The following is a 14,880-nucleotide window of genomic DNA, read 5'->3' as shown; positions in this document are numbered from 1 at the left end:
ATTTCATAGGATTCAAAAAAGCAAAAGTTACACCACCAATTTTTCCTGAAACCTCCAAGATAATATTACTAAAGACTAAACAGAATAATTCTCAGTGTGTCTCCCACCTTTAGTGATAACCCCTATACCTTGTAGGTTTATTAGAGGAAAAAGGAAATACGTAAGACTTATAAAGGATCTTACTCAATTCATACAGGAAAGAAGTTGTTTTTAATCATCTTTGCTATATCACATAATCAGAGGGAGAGAGAGAATGACACAGAGGCAGGTGTGTTTGGTTTCCATTATGCAAGTTTCAAGAATTCATTAAGACACTGAACTTGGCATCTATAAAATGGTATGTCTTGGACCTTGCCTATGGAAAGTTGTTTATCTGCTTGACAGCTATTTTAATTGAACACAGAAGACAATGGTAACTGTTTTCCTAGCACAATATTCTGTATCCATTCATTGTATGCAGTACATCTAAAGGTGTTAGGCCAGCACTTGTTAGGCCAAGTATTATTTTAATATACATCTTCTGATCAGAGTTATAATTTTACAGCACCCCAAAATTTCAAAATTTAAATGATGAAATAAAAATATAGCATGGATATATACCATGCTGTTGCTGTTTTTACTGGTATGGACAAACTATTTATTTTTAAGCTATTTTATTTTTATTTCATTTTAAATGTCATGTTTACCTGAGTGTTCTTTTCTGTGATATGTCCTATTTGTGTAATACTAAAAAGCATAAATTAACATGTGTAAAAGTCCCCAAAAATCTGATAAATTCATGCTCCAGTTTTTACAAAATGTTTTCTAAAATGGATTATTTATATCCATATTTTCTTTAGCAAGAGATTATTTTTTAAATACATTATTGGTACATAGAATTTGTACTAGAGAAGTTCTGTTACTACCTTATTATTAGACGGTACCTTCATAAATTCTTTGAATGAAAGGTACTAATTTAAAATTGGATGGTATATTCTTGTCCTGAAAAGAAACTATAGGCATCAGTGAAGAATTAAAATAGCAAAGAAAAGGTGTGAGAGGAAAAAAAAAATAAGAAGGCAGAACAGAATAGTGGAACTGAAAAACTACTATTTACTGAGAGAGACAAAGAGAAGAAAATGTATTTTCAGAAAACATCTGGGAGTAAATGAAAGTCTACACATTGATTTTCAAGTTAAATTTCAAATTTCTAAACACGATTCCTTAAAATGAGCTTAAAACAGAATTGAGCTGTATTTCAAAAATCATAAAAAGTACTGTGAAATCAATATCGAATTAATCAAGTTCAACTACTTTCCTTTCCTGATATTATGTCAAACTTTATGAAGATATGACACACTGCTGAAAACAACATAAAATCTTTCAACCTTAGTTTAAATATCAACTAAAGAATGTATACACACACGTTTTTCCCTAATGAAGAGTTCAAGCATGGCTTGAAGAGTGGTCACAGGGAATACTTAATACTACACTAAATTAACAATGGTGGCACTATAGTCAAATGAAGTCTATATTTGAATAGTCCCATACTGCTCCGTATGCAAATGAAGCACCATAAAAATGGTGCTGAGGCTGCATTATATGCAAGATAGAACTTTGTGTTACAGATGCAAAAATCCAATTCCAAATACATAATTATTATTACGGTCATAATGTGTTTTTCTCAACAACTAAACAAACAAGTAACCCCCCCTGGGACCAAGTGCCCTAGGCAGTCATGCTCCATTGGTTCTATCTTTCTGAGAAGGGCAAGCCATGAAGCTTACAGGATGGGAGTGTTGTAATTAGGAACTCCTTCCAACCCACTGGAGTCCTTCCTTTACCTATCTGTGTAAATAGTTAACCATTCAGTCATAAAGGATGCTTTAATAACACTTTACATATTCAAATTCCATAGGAAATTATCATAGTAATAGATGATTCTTCAGGAGAGCAAACTCACAAAGCAAGCAGTTCAAATCAGCATACAATTTCACACTCAAGTTGTACTTTTTAGATTAAAATTGCAGTATCAGTATTTCTCAAGGTCAACATAAACTGTAACTCCTGTGTAATTACATGCCAAGAATATAGTAATTAGATGCTCAGTATCTAACTTGAAGTAGTAGAAGTAAAACTGTAGTTCCAATATGACTCTCTGAACCACATGTTGGCAACTGTTCCCACCTAAACTGCATGTTGTATGAAAAATTCACTAATATGTTAAGAGATCATCACTGATTTTTAAGAACCTTTTCCCAGTCTAGCCTAATTCCTTTAGAAATTGTGTGCTACAGACATTCTAAGCAGTTTTGGCAACGTTACTAGAATTATAATATATTATTATAGTATATTGTACACATATAAAATATATAGACATATATTACAAAATTAAATGATTCACATGAAGAAATGATTTCTATTTTCATTGTATCAACATCTCTAACTTTTGGAGATACAATAATAAACAAGTAAATTTCAGCAGTTAAAAAATGCGGAAGAAAGCCAAGCCATCAATCCAAGGAAAATATCTCAAGATCATGAGAATGGAGTTGCATAAATCCATTTACCCTACTAAAATATCTTTATCTTTATAAGAAAAATAAATACATTTGTCCAGAAAAGTTTTATATAAAATAACTGCAATGTTTTCTTTCAAATAATTATAAACAGTTTTTGTTTAGTCCACCTTGTACATAAAATGTTGCCACATATAAAGTGTTTTTCTTATTCATTGATAAAGATCATCTCTACTTATTTAGGCAATAAATAAGTTTTACATAAATGCCATTAAAAAGTGTGCCTTGTGTAGTTGCCCTTCTCATTTACTATTAGGGATATAATCACCACAGAAAGTATAATTCACATTTTGTTTGTGGTGAAGAAATCTGCTTTGTATAGTGAATTTATATTTTAGTAGCCATATTGTCTCCCTTCCCTCCTTCCTCCCTCCCTCTCTCTCTCTCTCTGTCACTCTCTCTCTCCTTTTATGCAGTCAACTCCCAAACTAATGAAGAATTGGAGGATAATTTCAGAGAAGCAAAGAACATCTAAAATCTAACAAATCGTTGAGGATAAAATGTTTACATATTTTCACTGTCAAAGAAACTTAATATAGAGAATAGTATTGGGTATGGGGATTTAAAATGTACCCCATCAATTTTCCTAGTAGTAAGCTGAGCCCAAGGAGGAATTCTCCATAGTAACAAAACAAGAGTTATTTAACATCTCTACTTTTATCATTTCAATATGTTTATATGAACCATCCTGGATTTTGCATTCTTATTCATTATCTACAGTTGGGTGCTGACTTCAGAGAAATGTTCTTATCATCTTTTGAGAGGGTTTTTGTGCTTTGATTTAGACAAGTAGACATATATCTTTATTTTCCATATATCTTTATTTGGCCTTATTACTAGTAAACTGGTAATGACATTAAACAAATCTACTTTCACAAGAGCTGTTGGTGACTACAGAAGAAAGAGTCCTAGATACAAGTCCTAATCAGGTATCCACCATTGTAGAGCTCCCTGTGCAAGAGCTGAGTGAGAACTGCTGCCCAGTCCATGTCAGGTAAACCAGGGAACCTGCGAAAACACCCCCTAGTGCTGGGAAATTCATTACTAAAATGCAGTAATCATCTTGCACAAGTACCAGCAGATTGCACACATTACCTCCTGCAGATTGGAGTGGGAATAACTAAAAGGAAAGAAGTAATGATGGTCGGGGGAAATTGAATTTTCATGGCACTTATCTTCTGTGTCATTCTATTTGCATGAGAACAATGTTAGCCACCGACATTACAGGACCCTAATGAGAACAGGAGCTTCTCCCGATGGCAGGAGCCAGGAGGGGTGTTGATGAAACCAATCTATCAATGAGATTTTAAACAGTGCAATAGTCCATCCCTGCCTTGCTCTGAGCCCATGTGGGTGGGCCTTCCATCTAAGAAGAGAAGAAATTAAGAATGATGACTTGAGAGAGTTCAAAGCACACTCGCTTCTCTGTCAGCTGGCCCTTAATGATAACATACTACTGCTTTCCTTAAAGAGCTTCATGTCTTATTCAGGGTAAATGGTGAAAATGTGGCATTTTAGAAGCCATGATGTGTTTTTCTATTGATGCTGTCAGTGTGACCAGCCGCTAAAGGAAGAGTTGTTTGTCAGTTCCCATTCTCTTCAGTGATTCATCAAACAGTGGCAGTTCATGCATGCAGTATCAGAAGTGGAATAAATAACTTAACAGCTCCATACTGAACACTCACATATTTTATTAAGCTGCCACCAACCCCAGGGCAATTCAGCATGTCAGAAGACAAACTCTTCTTTCTGGGGGAGTCTCTTAGCACATACTTTTAGTTATAAGCTGATACTACTACAAGTACTTATTATCTAAGATACACACATCCCTTGAGTTGCAAAAGCTAGAGGTGCATTTTATTCCTTGGCCTTATTACTAGTAAACTGGTAATGACATTCATTATCAATGCATTAATTTGTGAATCACTTTTTCTCCAAAGAATTCAACTATCTCCTGCAATATCCCCAATTACATATATTAACTCAGCTCATCTCATCTGGTCAACTGTTTTCCCACAACACCAGGCTACAGTGGGGCATTCTAAGTCACAGCTTCTTAAGGGCAAGGTCTTTTCCCAGGAAGGCTGCATTGACCAATATATTCATTGGGAAAAGTTCTACTAACCACATTTGGTTATCAGCAAGCTCTACCCAATATAGGCATCGGGGCTTCACAGGTTCTGGCTTATGTCTAAACTCATGCACTGTGATCAGCAAACTTCGATCTCCTTCAAAGTATTCATGATAATCTGTTTTAAACCTGTGCATTCAGCCTGCTGGAGAACAGCACTAGATTAAACTTTTTTTTACTGTACTTAGGGACTAGGAGACTTAAATGAAGTTAATTTCATAATGAGCATGTTGCATGGTAGTTTTTATATTCCTCTTTTTCCTTTAATTTTAAAGTCAAACACCTGAATTACAAAGCCCTAGGCTAAAAGGCAGGGGCAATGAAGGCTGTATTTCAGGGCTTCAATATGCTATTATTATCTAACTTTCACAACTCCTATGAGAACTTTGGTAAATATGCACACACTAAAATTTAATATAAAGAACCAATATTTGACCTAAGAATCAAATATAGGTAATCTCCAATTCAGAAACAATCTATAACCTAGATACTCATTTAGTAGTTTTAGAAGAGAGAATGAAATTTTCTTATAAGCAATAGCTCAACTTAAGCCTAAAGTGTAGTGAAATAAATATTGAAAATAATTCAACAACAACATGCCAAAGAACAAGGAGCATACAGGTTCTTACTAATTACTAACAAGTCCCCACTCCATGAACTCCAATAGCTATGGGGAATACCATATCCCCTTCAATAGTAGTAAAGCAGATATATAAAGAATTGCTTTGTTCCTACACAGAAAGAAAAAAAAAAGTTCCAAATATAAACTGTTACAAGTGTCTTTCTTTGGAATATCAATCTGGAATTTTGAGAATCATTAAACTTCCATAATGAAATAAAATGAGAATATTGGTTCAAGATACTGATGTTAAATATCTTATATACTGAGAACACTCAGTTTAAAAACATTTCAACCTTTTAATTGTATGCCACCCTAAATATATTTGGGAATGCTATTTGTTAATTTGTGTAATCTTTTGGTGTAAGATGGAAGAAAACATTGAATTACTTTCTGATTCCATTAGTGTCTAAAAATTAATAAGCTAAAGGAAAACAAAAAGAAAGATGTTGGGTGCTTGTCATATTAAGGTATTATAAGTGGCATAACAATATAGTTCTCAATAGTTAGTGTATATCTGGAAGGCCAATTCTGACACCTATTATTGGGTTAAGCCCAGAGTGTCTGATTAAGATGGTTTGATGTGGGGCTCAAGAGTTTGTATTTCTAATAAGTTGTCAAGTGGTGTTGATACTACTGATGTGGGAAGCCTACTTTGGGAACCATTGTATAAAGGAAAGAGTACAAACATTACAGACAGAAGGACTCTATCAAAATCAAGGGATTTATATTTCCCCTCACAAGGTAGCTTAATCCTGATTTATAATGATTATATAAAAGCAAATAATAAATACCACCATGAATCTGTAAATATTAAATATGGCACTATTTTTTTATTATTTCACTGAAGTTAAATGTCTGTAATAATATAAGAGCTTAACAATATTAAGAAATTATTTCACATGGACTATTAAAATTTAAAAATTGTTATAATTTGTCATAGCAGTCTGCAATAGATAGAAAAATTTTCTTGCCACTGAATTTCAAATAATCAATATATGCAACAATTGGTTGAACTAATAATGGTTTTAAAATGTCATTGGTGCATCATACATTAACAACACAATCAGTGAATGAAGAGCCAACTGATGTTTAGGGTTCAATTAATTTGGCACTGACATCCATTTAATTGGGGAATAGATGGAAAATGATTCATATGCATCGATATGCATATATAAAATAATCTAAAATAAAATAAAATCTGACTGCGTGTCCAATAGATTTTTTGACTACATGAACCCTTGTCTGACTCATTCCCAAACAGAGCCTACTTACCACTGTCTCAATCAACCATAAGGACACAACTTGTAATTATACTGAAGAAGAACTACAATAAGAAAAAAAACTGGTTGATCTTCATAGTGAACACGGCTTTACCTTCTATATTTCCACGATTATCATTCCTTTTATTGTTTGAAGTAAAAATATGACTGAAACTAAAACTGTGTTGTGTATTATTTTGGGGCAGGTGATAATATCAGAGCTATTGAAAAGTTTTAGCTAACTGAAATCATTTGGCTTTTGTAGGAGAAACTATGGGCAACAGTGTTAGATGCATGTATGACAGAGTAGAATTAACACTTTAAAACAATTGTGGCTGAAATATGGATAGCAGAATGTAAAATAGTCCAGAGAAGATGGAGTTGAGCCACTGAGGTGAGAACAGATAGACTTGGCTGATAAGGCGGAGGCAGAATAAAGAAATAGCTGAAAAATGTTACATTGGCAGGTTGTACTAATTCCTTGCATGTGAAAGGAAGAGAACAGTGGGGTCATGAGAACAGGAAAGTTATCAATGTAGGATAATGAGGCTGGACACATGAGGAATTTCCAGGAAGCAGTTTTATTTAGCTACAGCAGTCCAGAGGGGGTTAGTACCTAAACATCTCTGGACCTGGAGTGTAGAAATTCTTTTAGACTTATACTCAATGGGATAGTCCCACATTCTTAGGCTAAACATAGGTTTTACATGTATTGTCTGAAAATATGGCATTTATGAGAAAGAGGAAACTATAAACCACAATCTCTCTGCAGAAATTTTTGCTGATATCCTGTTGATACTCTTTGTAAAAATCTTTCCAACAAGAAGAGCAGCTTAATTATAGCAAGGGTCTTTTTGGGTGGGGGTACCTGGTCTTCTTCATTATGAGTTCAATATGTGAAATGCAGAGGTGAAGAAGTTCTGAGAAAAAGAAATGAGATTCCAGTGGGCAATGAAATACATGGATAGAGCTCACTAAGGAGATCTGGACTAGAGACTGAAATTTCCATGCTCTCTAGGAAAAGTAGCAGTGAAAGCAGGTGAGAACTCTGGAGCAAAAAGGGGAGAAGTCCTCAAATTTTGAACTGGGTTTCATTGAAAGAGTCCAAGAAAGAGGCCAGGGAAGTAGAAGGACAATTAAGAATGTGCTGGGTCATGAAAAGCAAAAAACGAATATATCATAGAGGAAAATGTGGCAGAGTTAAAATTACATATGCTTCTGAGAAGTCAAAATGAAGACCGAAAAATGTGCAGTTTAACATATAGGTAATTAGTGACTTTCACGAATTTTAGTAATTGGACCTGAATCCAGATCAAAGTAGTAGTTTTCTATTAAACAACTATATTAGTTTTCTATTGCTATTGTAACAAATTACCACAATGTATCAGCTTAAACCATATAATGTTATTATCATAAGGATCAATAGAAGTTTGCATGGGTCTCACTAGGTTAAACTAAACAGATTGGCAAGTTTCTGTCTGTAGGCACCATGGGAGGGTGTGTTACCTCATCCAGCTGCTAAAGAGCACTTGCATTCTCCATCTTCATTTACAACTAGCAAAAGCCAATCAAATCCTTTTCAAGATGACACTGACCTCCTCTTTTGCTTCCCTCTTTCAATTTGAAGGGAATTGAGACTACATTGAGTCTACCTAGAAAATTCAAGATATCTCACTATCCAAAAGTCAGTTGATTAGCCATATTTATCACTGTTGCTATATAACCTAACATATTCACGGGAGAGGGAAAACAGGACATGGCACCTTTGACGGACATAATTCTCCTTCTGCACCATGGCCATCTCAAATTTTTTGAGAACTGATCATATGCCTACTAATCTCTCTTACTCTTTCAAAGACAAGTCTTTTCAAAATATTTTAAGGAAATATTTCATTAGGCATACCTTATTATCTGCTTTTTCTCTGTACATATTTATTATCTCTGGATTATTTCTTTAACATCATGCTAACACAAGAGGAAAGAAAACCTAAGTCTAGAGGAGATTTTTTAAGTGTACTGCTTCAAGTGAAAATTCATTAAGGAATTATGAGCATAGAGTATGTTCTATACTGGTTTTTGTTTGTTCCACTCTACTTCATTTTTTACCAATCTAGTAAGAAGAAAATACTCTGCTGCTTTCTCATACCTGAAGGGCTGTCAAAAAGAAATGAAGTAAACTTGACCCATATCGCTTATGTGGCAGAATCAGAATCAAGTGTATATAGGTTAGGAGGCTATTTTCTTCTAAAATTAGAAAGATCCTACTATATATTAGAATTGCCTCACAATAGAAGGGTTTGCTTTGTGAGAGATGATTGCCTTGTTACTGTTATTATTCAAGCAGAGAAGAGAAGGGCTATCATCCCAACTCTAAGACAGGAATATGAAAGAATCATGTTGAATGCAAGATTGGATTGAGTCTTATCAAATCTCTCTCAATACATAGTATATGGATTTAACTTAAATGTGATTTATACAAAAATATAGATCTAATCTTTTGTGTTTTACAACTTGTCATTAATTTGGGAGGAGAAGTGAAGGATTACTTACATTCATTTATTACTGAGACTCGTTGTCCATCTGGCTTCATTATTTAAATGTCTTATGCATGTTTTGTGGGTCTAGGAAGTCAACTATGGCTAAAGAAAGACATTGTTCTGGTCTCTACTTCTTGGAAATTCATAATTAATTTTCAGAAACTACACACGATTCCAGGCTCATTCTGGTTGCACAGTCACATCGAAAACTACAGTGAATGATCTCTGCTGCAAAATACTTGGAAGACTGGTGAAAAAATAATTGAATTTCTCAATTCACTTAATGGCCATGTTTCATGGATGGAAAAGAGTTCTACCCATCAAATGAATTTTTAGAAAAATACAATCCACTGAACCTGTCTCTAGAAAAAAATAAAAACTCTGAATACATAATACATATATAATAAGTAAAGGGACTGAATTCTTCCCCCCCCAACCACTGAGCTATATCCCAGCCCTTTTTTATATTTTATTTAGTGACAGGGTCTCACTGAATTGCTTTGATTCTCACTAAGTTTCTGAGGCTAGCTTTGAATTCACAGTCTTTCTGCTTTAGCCCCCTGAACCACTGGGATTATAGGAAGGTGCCATCGCACCCAGCAAGACTGATTTCTTAATAATAATGATTTTAAAAATCCCCAAAAGAAATATCTAGGCCCTGTGAGGCATCAGTGAAGAATACCACCAAATGTTTAAGGGAGATTTTACACCAATTCTTTAGTACCTCTACCAAAAACTGTAAAAATAATTAACATTTCTGAAATGTTTAATAGGCCAGAATTACTGTGATACCTAAATAAGACAAAGACACCACAAGTATAAACACTACAAAATACTCTTTATGCATGTAATAGAAAGATCCTCAAGAAAATCTAGCAAGCCAAATCCAAGAACATATGAAAACTATTATACAACATTACCAAGTGTGGATTCTTCCAGGAATTCAAGAGTTATTTTAACATAGGGGAGTCAAAAACCTAACACATCAATTAATAAAGAACACTAACCAACCACATGATCATTCCAAAAAGATACAGAAAAACTGTTGGCCAGAATCCAACACCTTTTCATGTTAAAAAACATCGAAGAAACTTAGAAAAACAAAGGAACTTCTTAACTTGAGAAAACCACCTAGAAAAATCCCACAGCTAATATAATATTTAATATAAAAGTTACTACCATATGAAAATTGACTCCTTTATTAAAAAAAAAAAAACCTATAAAATTTGTGATATTTCCTCCCTAAGATCAGCAGCAAGATAAGGGTCACTGGTTTTATCACTTCTATTATACTGAATGTTCTAGCCAGGGCAATTAGGCAAGAAAATGAAATAGAATAGAACAAAAGAAGAAAGTAAAACCCTCTCTATTCACATATGATATGATTGTGGATATAAAAAAAATAGGGAATATACATACTCATGAAAGTATTAGAACAACTGTGCTCAGCAATGTGGTAAGATACAAGACAAAATTGGACAATTTTAAAATAAAATTAAACACGTTTTTTATAATTACTGGAAATAATGAAATATGTAAGGAATAAATTTAACATAAGAAATGTTAAGATTTGTGCACTGAAAATTATAAATCATCACTAAAAGTAATAAAAGAAGACCTAAATAAATGGAATGGTATTCCACATTCATGGATTGGAAGACATCATTTTGAAGATGGTAGTATTCCCAAAATTGACCTACAGATTCATTACAACCTCTATAAAATTTCCAATTAACATTTTGGCAGAAATTGATAAGCTGCTCCTTAAATTATTTGGAAATAGAAAAGACACCAAAGAGCCAAAGCAATATTAAAAAAAAAAAGAGGCAGAACTAAATGATCCAGATTTTCAATTTCAATACTTACTACAGGCTATAATAATCAGAATGGTGGGATTCTAGCATAAAAAGAGACCTGTCAATGAATGGTATACAATTGAGAGCTCAGAACTAAAACCTTACATTAAGGGTTATATGATAATAGACAATGGTGCAAAGACAACTCAGGGGAAGAAAAAAGTGTCTTTCAAACATAATCGTGTCAGTACAACTAAAAATCAACATGTAAAAGAATGATGTTAGGGCCAAAGCTCATACCATATACAAAAAAACCAAAAACCTCAGAATGAATCACAGTTTAAACTATGAAACTCCTAGAAGAAAACAGAGCAGTAAATCATCTTGACCTTGGATTTGACAATAGTTTTCTAGATATGACAACAAAAGTACAAGAAGATGGACGGATGGAAAGACAGATAGACATAGAATTTTCAGTTATGAATGTCTGTGCTTTAAGTAATTCCATCCACCAAGTACATAGAATGGTTGAAAATATTCACAAATTATGTATCTTACAATGTAAAATACACACAAAAAATTATTACAATTAATAATAAAAAGACACTCAAAAAATGGCAAAGGACATTTTTTTTCCAGAAAACATACGCAAATGATCAATAAGCACATGAAAAAAAGGCTCAGCATTATTATTAATTAGGGAATACAAATTAAAGCCAAATGAGACACTACTTACACACACTAAAATAGAAGTTAGAATTTCAAAAAAATGAATAATGACATTGGTTGGCAAGGATGTCAAAAAACTGAAACCCCCATAGATTATTGGTAATGCATAAAAGTATGCAGCTTCATTAGACAACCGTCTAGCCATTCCATCTAAAGTCAAACAGAATTAGTATATAACAGCACTTCCACTTTAAGGTCTAACAGCATTGAAAGTACATGTCCAAACAAAAACTTGCATATGAGTACTCACAGAAGCATTATTGAAATAGTCAAAACAGTAAAAATATATAAAATGTCCATCAACAGGAAAAGAATAACAAAATGTGGTATATCATGCAATATTTGCTGACCTTAAAAAGGAATGGAGTAGAGATCCATGTGCTACAATATGGAAGAATTTTTAAAACATGCTAATTTAAAGAAGCCAGACAAAAAGGACCACACATTGAATAACACCATTCATATGGAAGGTCCAGAATAGGAAAACCCATGGATATTGAAAGTAGATCAGCTTGGCTGTCAGAAGCTGGGACCAGAGTGAATGGTGAGTGACTGCTAATATATCCAGGTTTTTCTTCTAGGTAAAGGAATTTTTTTTAAGATTAGATAACAGTAATTCATACTAAAAATACTGAATTTACATTTTAAGGGGGTGAATTTTAAGGTATGTGAATATCTCAATAGAGTTGTTGCAAAAATTCCATGGAACGTGGAGTAATTGGTAAAGGAAATGTGTTACATTTAAGTTCCTAAGCAATGCCTTTTAGTATTTAATATGAATACAAAAACCTGGGGATCTACTTAAAATGAAGATTTATATCCAGCAGGTCTAGGGTAAGACCTGAAACTTTTTACCTGTTGCAAGCTGACAGGTGACACACATGCTAGTTGATCACGAAGCACAATTTGAAAAGAAGAGTCCTAGAGTGGCACTTTGCAATTATGGTGGCCACATCCATGTGTGGCTGTTGGCCATTAAAATGTGATGTGTTCAAATCATATGTTACAAGTGAAGCCAGATTTAAAGTTAGGTAGTCAGTGTAGTTAGGTAAATCGGGTCTAATATCGAGTGAAATCTAAAATGGAGGCTGTGCGGAGAATGACTCAGGGAAAACACAGGACAACTCATGGAATGTTAATGAAGTCCCGAAAAGGCCCTAGGCCAAAGTCCACCTCAAAGAAAGGTTAATGAACAGCCCCCAGCAAAAAGGTGCTGACTCAGAAGTCCTTCCTGACCAGATTACTTCTTTGGCCCACCTGTGTCCCACCCCTAGGTCCTTCCCACCTACATTCCATCACTGAAAGAACTATAAAAAGGGGAGACAACATCCCTTCCACGGATTCCACCTCTTGGGTCCCCTTCTTCCTCTGGGAGAAGTCTTTTCTGCTGTCCTTTAATAAACTTCTAATTTCTACTCTGACCTTGCCTCGGTGTGCTTCTTTGGTGTTATTCTTCAACATTGGGGAAGCAAGAACTCGTCACCGGTCAACAGCGGTAACACAAGTATAAGTTCAATGCCCAGGTGACATTTTAGCATTGAAATGTGGTTTGTTCAAATTAATATGTGATACATGTATGCCCTAGATTTCAAAAACTTATTACAAAAAAATGGATATTTCATTAATGATAATTTATACTGATTACATGTTAATACAAAACTGTAGATTTGGGGTTATAATATTACTAATTTCATCTGTTTCTTTTATCTTATTAATATGGTTTATAGAAATTATAAAATTATTTATGTGATTTACATTCTATTTCTGTTACACAGTTCTGTAAAGCTATTTATAAGTATCAGCAAACTGAGTGGCTATAAATGACATGACCTTATCAGTACGAAGAAGATACTGAATTTTCCACAGCTATGAAAAGGCAGCCCAAACTTGTAGCTTAGATGTGCCCTTGCAGAGTGAATAGAATGGATAAGCAACAGGAATATGTACAAAATACTATTGTACAATGATATTAAAAAACACTTATCAAAAGCAGAAGACCAGAAGGAAATTGTTTAAAATGCATGTTTTAAATAACTTAGAAGGGCTGAAGACTGTAATAAAGTTACAGAAGCAGGAATTATATAATAAAGAATGGCAAAGACATGAACTATTCATGAGTGAGACTCCATAAAAACCAAGAGTATATATTTGTTGAAAGATAAAATTTACATATACACATATAGGAAGTATAATTAATATTGCTTAATTCTTCAACCTCATTTAAATATGTCATTTGTAATTTCAAATTATGATAGAATAAAATACCACTGTGTTGTCTTGAGCTGCTCACGGAAATTAATGAGTTAGTCTCTGATTTAAAGATGTGTTGGGCATTTATATCAGTAAAATACTTTCAAAGAAAAATACTTAAGCAGTGTCACAAATTTAGTGAAAGAGTATCTGAAAAAAAAAAAAGTCAGCCTTGTAGTTTGTAGTGTGTGTTGACATATAGCTGTCCACAGAAAATTATGCTACAGTTCAGAAAGAGAAGATCCGCAAAGCGTTAATCCTGACAAAATGAATGAGTGAAACATCAGTATTCTGAAAGAGAAGATACAAGGAAAGACCAGAGACAGAAGATTAAATCTTACTTCTCCCTGGAAATAAAAAAACATCTTGCATAGGTGAAGAACACCTATTTATCACTAATGCTTAGGTAAAGCTTCACTTTATTTCAAAGACACTTTTACAAATCACTCTGCATTATTAACTACTGTGTATATAATGTTTATTTTATTATAAATTTTATATTTTAAAATATTATTTTGAGGATAATGGATTATTAAAAAAACCCAACTAACTTCCAAACTGGAAATTTTGTTTTAGCCTTGACACTAAAATACTTCTTTGTTGATTCTTTCCTTTTGTTCATAAAAGAGAGAACTCTAGGTTTATACTTGAGAGTTCCTTTTAAAGCAGTGTCACTTCTGATAACAAAATTATGATAATGCGTTTGATTTTGATTGGAAGAATAAACTCTGTACTATAAAACTCAATTATACTTTCAGTTCTGACTAGTAACTATGTCTTAAAAGCTTCTGTTTCTAAAATAAATTAAACTTGACTTTCACATGTTTGATTCTTTCCATCCGAAGTTTACAAATAATTTTCTTTCCCTAAAACATTTTACTATAGACTCATATCCACTTTTGTTTTGTTTACATTGTTTTATAGTAAAAAAACAAATTGGAAAAAAAATTCTCACATCAAAATTTCATTCATGAAGTGAAAATTGAGTTTTAAATTTG

At 33.4% G+C, this 14,880-nt stretch overlaps 1 protein-coding gene across 1 annotated transcript in view; it reads right to left on the bottom strand.

The window, feature by feature from the left end:
- Window positions 1-14,880, bottom strand: part of Robo2 (roundabout guidance receptor 2) — a 550,514-nt gene that overhangs the window by 432,825 nt on the left and 102,809 nt on the right. The gene's annotated exons all lie outside the window — the stretch shown is intronic.

The sequence above is a fragment of the Marmota flaviventris genome, chromosome 8, assembly GCF_047511675.1.
Source record: "Marmota flaviventris isolate mMarFla1 chromosome 8, mMarFla1.hap1, whole genome shotgun sequence".
NCBI lineage: Eukaryota > Metazoa > Chordata > Mammalia > Rodentia > Sciuridae > Marmota > Marmota flaviventris.
The sequence above is the reverse complement of the archived record's forward strand: the minus strand, read 5'-3'. Positions and strand labels throughout refer to the sequence as shown.